Raw genomic sequence first — 8,662 nt, 5'->3', positions numbered from 1 at the left:
ACTTTATAATGGATTATAGTGTGAGTCTATTGGTTATTGAATTCTTTAACGACATGAACCCTATAGCGTCCTTGTAGCAGCCAATAATGACTGGCAATAACGTCATAGTTGTATTATTATTATTTATATTATTGCTGTAATAATAGATACTGGCAATGAAGTGTCACATTTCTATGATAAATACTATTCATCTAACAGCAGTGTCCCAAAAATAAAACATATTTCCTACCAAGAAAAAACATAGTTTGTGTTGTGCAATTAGGGGTGTGTGTGACTGAGTGTGTGTGTGTGTGTGTGTGTGTGTGTGTGTGTGTGTGTGTGTGTGTGTGTGTGTGCGCGTGGGTGCGTGTGCATGTGACGGAGAGAAAGACATTTTAATGCTAATTGAACCCAAGAGAGTTGCCCCAAGAGGGTGAAAACAGGTGTAAGATTACACCCCTCACACGCTGTTGGTTGACTGTCTCCGTTAGTTTTATTCTCTTTCACTCACACACACACACACACACACACACACACACACACACACACACACACACACACACACACACACACACACACACACACACACACACACACACACACTCAATCGTGGCTCGCACTGACCCTGACATGCTTTGATTGTGTGGCTGTGGGGGTCAGAGGTCAGTGCAACTCAATAGGTGGAGGTGACCTGTGACATTACTGCCCTGAGACAGATAGAGGCAGAGGGAAGAGGACAGCAGAGGAGCTGCACCTTTTCAACGGATTCTCTCGTTATCGCCACTGCATTAAACAGTAATAACACACACAGCAATGCGCACACACGCACGCACGCACACTCAGAGAGATTAGATATTAGAGATTGTTTAATCAAATAATCTAAACATGATTTTCAACTAATTACCAAAGACAAGACGAAGACAAGACGAAACCAAACATGGACAGAGTAAAGGAAAAAAGAGAGAGATTGATAACTGAGCAACACTACTATGCTGAAACGGAGACGGAAATGAACAGAAGCAAAGAGGGTTAGAGTGAGAAAGAGAGAGAGAGAGACCGGGTTGAGATGAAATATTCAGCACTTTGTCAAAATATAGATACGAATATTCAGGGTTTGGTTTCACTTGACACACATGTTTCCTTTTGCACTCAAGAACACTGAAATCATGCATGTCATCAATGGAGGCATCTGTTTACAAACACACACCCCAAACCCTGCAGGGCTCCAAATCACTTGTCTTTTTTTTCCCCACTCCCAATTTATATTAGTTGTTATACGCCAATTAATTCTCCACACACATTTCTGTGTTGCCAGTCCACTGCTGTTTAACCCTACTGGCTCGCCTGCCAGTGAGGAGCCTCCACCGGGAGGACATACTGTAATACCCCTCCTGTTCAACACCCCCCACTGACAGGCGCTGGCCCAGCCTTATAGGAGTCACTAGATCACCCTCCCCAGGAGAGACACACTGTTATTTTATCCATACATAACACTGTGCATTTAACCCGATGACAGGTCCAGTTACATGCGAGTTCCACATGGATAAATTACTATTGCAATGTCTTTTGGGGGTCATGCCCCTTTTTGAGGGGAGTGAAAATTGGGATTGAGTCTGCAGTTCTAACTGCAATGGAGAGTATAACACAGTACACAGTTTGGGAGCCAGAAGGGACAAGAGTCTTGGACGTGTGGAGCGCTGTTCCCGGATGTTTTAGGGAAGGTTCTGACAGCTTCCCTGTGTTAAGATGATCTGAGTGAGTGTGAGGGGTTGTAGGGTTGGATCAGGCTTTGAAGATACTGGGATGTGGGTACCACACCTTTGGTGTCTTTATAGGCCAACACAGTAACTGGGAAGCAGTGGGAGACAATGGACAATGGATGGAGAAGACATGTGAACATTTGGACTGGTTGAAGTCTATATAGGGCCCTATCTTGCGCCACCCCTTATTCCTAAACTTATTTGCCATTGTTTTGCTATTTTGAAAAATATTAAAAAATAGTTCAACTAGCTGATCTACATCGACACGTTGTGAGCTTGTAGATCGGCTATTTGAACTATTTTAAAAGGTTTTTAAAATAGTAAAAAATGGCTAATAAGTTTCAGGATAAGAGGTAAGGGGTGGCGCAAGATATTGCCCCAAGAAGGGCCCTATTTTCATCAGGACTAAACCCCTTATCCCTAAATGTCTTTGCCCTTTTTTTTTTTTTTACTATTTTGAAAAACATTAAAATTGTTCAACTAGCTGATCTACATCGACACGTTGTGAGCTTGTAGATCGGCTATTTGAACTATTCCAAAAAGATTTTCAAAATAGTAAAAACGGTGGACAAAGTTACCGTGTGGGGGTCCCCGGAACACCCAGGCCCACAGGAGCATGCCCAGGGGGGTCCCCGGGACATCCAGGCCCACAGGAGCATGCCCAGGGGGGTCCCCGGAACATCCAGGCCCACAGGAGCATGCCCAGGGGGGTCCCCGGGACATCCAGGCCCACAGGAGCATGCCCAGGGGGGTCCCCGGGACATCCCGGCCCACAGGAGCATGCCCAGGGGGGTCCCCGGGACATCCCGGCCCACAGGAGCATGCCCAGGGGGGTCCCCGGAACATCCCGGCCCACAGGAGCATGCCCAGGGGGGTCCCCGGGACATCCAGGCCCACAGGAGCATGCCCAGGGGGGTCCCCGGGACATCCCGGCCCACAGGAGCATGCCCAGGGGGGCAGCACGGTTTCCGGTGAGCCTTCCCGCGTCCAAAACGGTTGAGAAATGTTACTGTGTTACTGTGTGGGGGTCCCCGGGGGGTCCATGTGGGGGCCCCCGGAACATCCATGTGGGGGTCCCCGGAACATCCATGTGGGGGTCCCCGGGGGGTCCATGTGGGGGCCCCCGGAACATCCATGTGGGGGTCCCCGGGGGGTCCATGTGGGGGCCCCCGGAACATCCATGTGGGGGCCCCCGGAACATCCATGTGGGGGTCCCCGGAACATCCATGTGGGGGTCCCCGGAACATCCATGTGGGGGTCCCCGGAACATCCATGTGGGGGCCCCCGGAACATCCATGTGGGGGTCCCCGGAACATCCATGTGGGGGTCCCCGGAACATCCATGTGGGGGTCCCCGGAACATCCATGTGGGGGTCCCCGGAACATCCATGTGGGGGTCCCCGGAACATCCATGTGGGGGTCCCCAGAACATCCAGACCCCCAGGGACGGCCCAGGGCTCGTACTGTACCACTTTAGTCTGTGCTGTACTCTACTGGCCACTTTAGGTGTTGCAGCTGTCCGTGCTCAGACACAGAGAAACGTACGCATAGGGACACACATTGCTGCGTAATGGAGCGGAGGCACCGCTCAAAAAAAGGAAAAGACGTTTAGGGATAAGGGGTTTAGCACTGACGGAAATAGGGCATTCTGCAGAGGCTTTTGCACGAGACTACGTACACTACTACAGCTTACATTCCTTTGTATTTCCTAAACAATAAACATTGAGGGTATGCACTTAAGAGAGCAGAGTGCTGTAGCAGCTTGGCTATACTGTACTACTGTAGGTTATACTGTACTACTGTAGGTGGGACAGAGTGAGAACATGAGAGAAAGAGAGAGAAAGTGAGATTGTGATTGTGAGTGACTGTCAACAGCTAATCTTGCAAATTGCTGGACCAATCAGCGCCAAATATCTTTAGCTATGGGCCAGGAAAAACAAATCCCTGATTATGTTTCGCATTATGTTTGATATGTAATCATACCCAAGATGACGGATGTCACAGTACTGACAAGACATCACTGGCATGATCTGATGCTCTGGAAGATGACTAACATCATATACTGGCCACATGATGGCCGAGATCCACATAATATAGAAGCTATGCCATTATTAAAACCCCTTTTAATTGCATTATTGTTATTTATTGCTGTTATTAGAGGGGTTGTGTAAGAGGAGAGGGTGGCAACCCAAATGGATCCTAGAAGAATGTACTGTATAGGCTAATTACTTTATGCTGAATGAATTTCACAATTTAAAGATAACCCACTCATTACACTACACATTAACTCCATTCAGCAAGGTGGTGGGGGAATATAAAGTAGCAGGAGGGTGAGATAAGAAATGTGCAGCGTATAGGAAAGAAAACAACAGAAATCACACTAATATGGCAAGCCGTTTTAACATTTAATAGCTATAGCCTGGATATGTATTCCGGATATCTGTATTCAGTTCTTCCTAGTAAATAGTCCCTTTAGATGGATTTGCCATGGATCCTAGACAGAGTATTAATTCAACTCTGAGAGAATCGGCCTGTAAGGATTTCACTATGTACATATGTAGGCGGCCTAACGTCTGGACTTGGAACTGGGGTCTCCCTCATGGGACCACTAGCCTAAAGGGACATCCCCTTTAGTGTATAGCAGCAATAGTGGCATCTGTCAGATGACCAAAAGCCTAATATCTCCACCGGCCAAGGAGGAATTCCTCTTTAGGCTATAGTGGCTATATTTGTTTGAATCCTCATGGGCATTACACATACTTCCCTTATCCATTCATTCCAAAGTCATTGAGGAAACAAGCCTACAAGATAGAATGTGGTGATGTGAGAGGAAAAGAGACATGTGAGATAAAGACGTGTGAGAAAGTTAGTAGTGAATGAGAAGACGAGAGCAGAGGAGGAAAGGGAGGGAGGGGCTGGGGAGACTGGAGAACGACAGACAGACAGACAGACAGACAGACAGACAGACAGACAGACAGACAGACAGACAGACAGACAGACAGACAGACAGACAGACAGACAGACAGACAGACAGACAGACAGACAGACAGACAGACAGACAGACAGACAGACAGACAGACAGACAGACAGACAGACAGACGGAGAGAAACAGTGGGAGCTAGGGAGCGATATAAACTATAGAAATACTGTGCAATATGTAGTCTGATACATGTCTATTGTATGCACCTTGTGCACTGTCCCATTATCAGGTACTGATTACATCTGTACAAAGATATTTTAATCTCATTATAATTAATTGCTTTTTATGTTACTGGGACTCTCACAGTGCAATCCCACACTTTTAATGAAGGTTGATTACTTGCTTGCTTTGATTGATATAGATAGATTGGTTGAATGATTGAAACATAAATGCCAAGAATTAGAAACAAAACCCAGAGAGAACTAGAAACAGATAATTGCAGTGGTTAAGGAACAAATATGAAAGGGTATAGGGATGAATGGAGTGAGAGAGAGAAAGAAATGGAGGGATGGAGAGTGGAGGGGTGAACTGTGTGGTCTGACAGCTGTCCCCTGTAGCGCTGTGTGAAGGCCATTTACTGGCCTGGTCTAGTGGGCTCCCTGTCAAGTGTGTGCGCGAGTGTACACACACACACACACACACACACACACACACACACACACACACACACACACACACGCACGCACGCATGCATGCACGTACACACGCACGCACAGCGCAAACAGAAACATTCACCAAGTTGCAAATCTCTCTGCCTGTCTCTCACTCTCTCTTCTTTCAATATTATTTTCTATCTATCTATCCACCCATCTCCCTATCTCTTTCCTCTATATCCAAGCATCTCTCTCTTGTGTAGGCCTATATATAAATCATCTCTCTAAACAGAAACATGATTGTCCATGGAGGCCATGTGAAGCAGGACATCATACTAATGATGCAGAACGAACAGACATGTACAGTAGCAAACAGACAGTTGACTGTACCTGGGACTCCAGAACACAGCTGGATGTTGCACTGAGGTTCATCTGGTGGTGTCACTGGAAACGTTTTGAATCAAGGTTTCCCTCAGCATAGCACGGTAAAGTGTTTGGTACGTACAGTACAGGGCAATATACTACAGTACATACGGGGCGGCAGTGGATAAGGGGTAGAGTGGCCGTTTGGAAACTGGAAGGTTCCCAGTTCGATCCTGGGCTCCCCCAGAGTTAGTGTCGAAGTGCCCTTGAGCAAGATGCTGAACCCCTAAATTGCTCACGATGAGCAGGTTGGCAGGGCCGGCTTAAAGGGACATTTTCACTTTCAAAAAATGTTTCTGCCATTTTATCGTCTACTCAGGCTTATGTGAACACCCTAGACAGTTTTTAAGTCGCTCGATTTTAGATATTTGGTAATCATTTTTAGCTGCCCCACCCCCTATACAAACCCATTGTAGCTTCAAACTCCATATTAACCACGATAGATTCATCGTCCTTTTTTCTGGTGACTGATGTTAGGCGAGGGGGCCGTGTTTTTTCATTTACGGTTTTCAGTCATTTTTAAATATTGTTTTGGAAAAGAATGAGGAGGCAGCTGATGCTGTGTGACGGAGGAGACTAAAGAATAAAAACAATATTTAAACATAAATGAAAACAGTAAATGAGAACCCCTCACGTATTAGGGAAAATAAGGTGTTTTCGATGAATCTAACATGGTTAAAATTCAGTTAGTTATCTAAATACTGAATCGAGCGACTTAAAAACTGTCCAGGGTGTGTGATAAAAGAATGACAAAAAGGGTTTTTTGAAGGTGAAATATCCCTTTAATGAAAGGGCTTTAGGCACTGCCTGCAGCACAGGGCACCAAAAGGAGGGAAGGAAGTGAAAGAAGCCTATATCTGCAACAGAGCGCCAACGTGTAGTAGCAAAGGCTGCTGAAGGAGCATTAAAATGGTGAAACGTGCCGGTGAATCAACAACTTTCCACGCTACCGAAGTATTTTTGGCGGTCGCGACTCGCCAGCCCCAAACGTTGAGAACCCCTGCCGTAGAGCGCAGTGATGTGGTGTGACCTCACGCCAGTCACAGTTGGTGGAGAGGTCCAAGTAGGCCATGATCACCTTGAGCAAGACAGACAGACATGCATGCATACAGTATTTACAGTATTTACATATAACATAAACATGTGCACATGCTAACGCCAATGCAGACAGATCTATAGGCACATAAGACCATACAGCCCAGGAAATATGTTTCCACTGTATAGAGCGCAGAAGAGATATGCAAATAGCCCAAGGCATTTAACGCATGCATGCATGCATTGCGCACGCACGCACACACGCACGCACGCACGCACGCACGCACGCACGCACGCACGCACGCACGCACGCACACACACACACACACACACACACACACTTCTGAAGTTCTGACACACCATGATACACATGCATTGCATAGCCTAGACCAAATGTGCATACCTACCTAAGTTAACCTACCTGCCTGCACACATAAAAAATACACACAATTACAGACATAATATGATCACAACACACAGTGGCACACTGGCACCAACTCACGGATGCATGCGAACGCACGCACGCACGCACACACACACACTCTATACACCCCTGTCACTGTGCACATTCAAGCACATTTTAACACGCAAACTTAAAGGCACGCATGCATAGATACACATTTTTTTTTTAAGGGACAGATAGTAGGCTGACAGGAAACGGGAGAGAGATGGGGGGATGACATGCGGTAAAGGCCGTGTCGGGTTCGGGAGTCGAACCCGCGGCACACCGCGACTGGATCACCAGTCCGGTGCCCAGACCGTTACGCTACGGCCTGGGCCCATAGATACACAATTGTCAGCAGTATATGTGTAAAGTGTGTTTTGTCATTCTATGGAGACTGTTAAGCCTGATTCATATTTAGTTGCGCGTGGGTGTGTCGTCACTGTCGTGCACCGAAAAGAGCCGAACTACAAACGTCACCAATTAACGCATCATGGCAACGCCACGCGTTCTGAGCTTGTAGATCGGCTGTTTTTGGTGTGCAACACGGCATACGACTATAAGTACAAGTAAGACGCGCAAACGCGGGAAGCGAACGCAGCTGTGTGTGTGTGTGTGTGTGGTTGTTTGTGTGTGTGTGTGTGTGTGTGCTACAGCTGCGCCCTCTGGTGGCGGGCGGGTGGTGTCACAGCGGGACAGACACACAGACACACACACACACACACAGACATGATCTGCAGGGTCTCATAGTTAGTGCTCAGTGCATTCGCAATAAATCTGCCATTATCTCTTCATGGATGAAGCTAACTGCTGAAGCATGACCTCCAATGTCCCCAGCCTTCTGTTCACTTAAAGACTAGCCTACTTATATGATCATATAAGTCTGCACAGTAGCCTACATACATAATTAAGGTAGGTTATTGCCACTTATTTGGAAACTAAAAGATGTGTCCCTTGTTTATTTAACTGATAAGATAATTTTGAATCAATCAATAACACACATCTTACAGTTTTTTTCTTTTTCTACATCAGATATCTTGGATGTTCTGGGATTTATTTGTCTTAAAAAGAGTGTCCCTTAGTTGAATTTATATTCAGGTAGTTGACAACAGTTTTGAATGTTGCCATTCAAAACATGCCCTGCCGAGATCTTGTGGTGAGCATCTCAATGTTTACTGTCCGTCACATAGGCCATCAACAAAAACTGCAAAAAAGGTATAATTAGATTATTAAAAAGGGGTAATAGGCCTACTGTAAATGTCTGTGGTCAATGAAACATGTATCATCTAGCTATATTTCTTCTTCTTCTTTGTTTTGTAAATGATTTGAACTGACTGAATGGAGTAGTCACGTTATAACTTAGTTCTTTGTTCCTGCCTACTCCTTACCTCTATGGGTTTATTTTTGACCAACAGTGCCCTCCAGTGGCATACTAGGTCATAAAGTAAAGT

The sequence above is a fragment of the Protomyctophum parallelum genome, assembly GCF_964188405.1.
Source record: "Protomyctophum parallelum genome assembly, chromosome: 7".
NCBI lineage: Eukaryota > Metazoa > Chordata > Actinopteri > Myctophiformes > Myctophidae > Protomyctophum > Protomyctophum parallelum.
Note: the sequence above shows the minus strand (reverse complement) of the source record.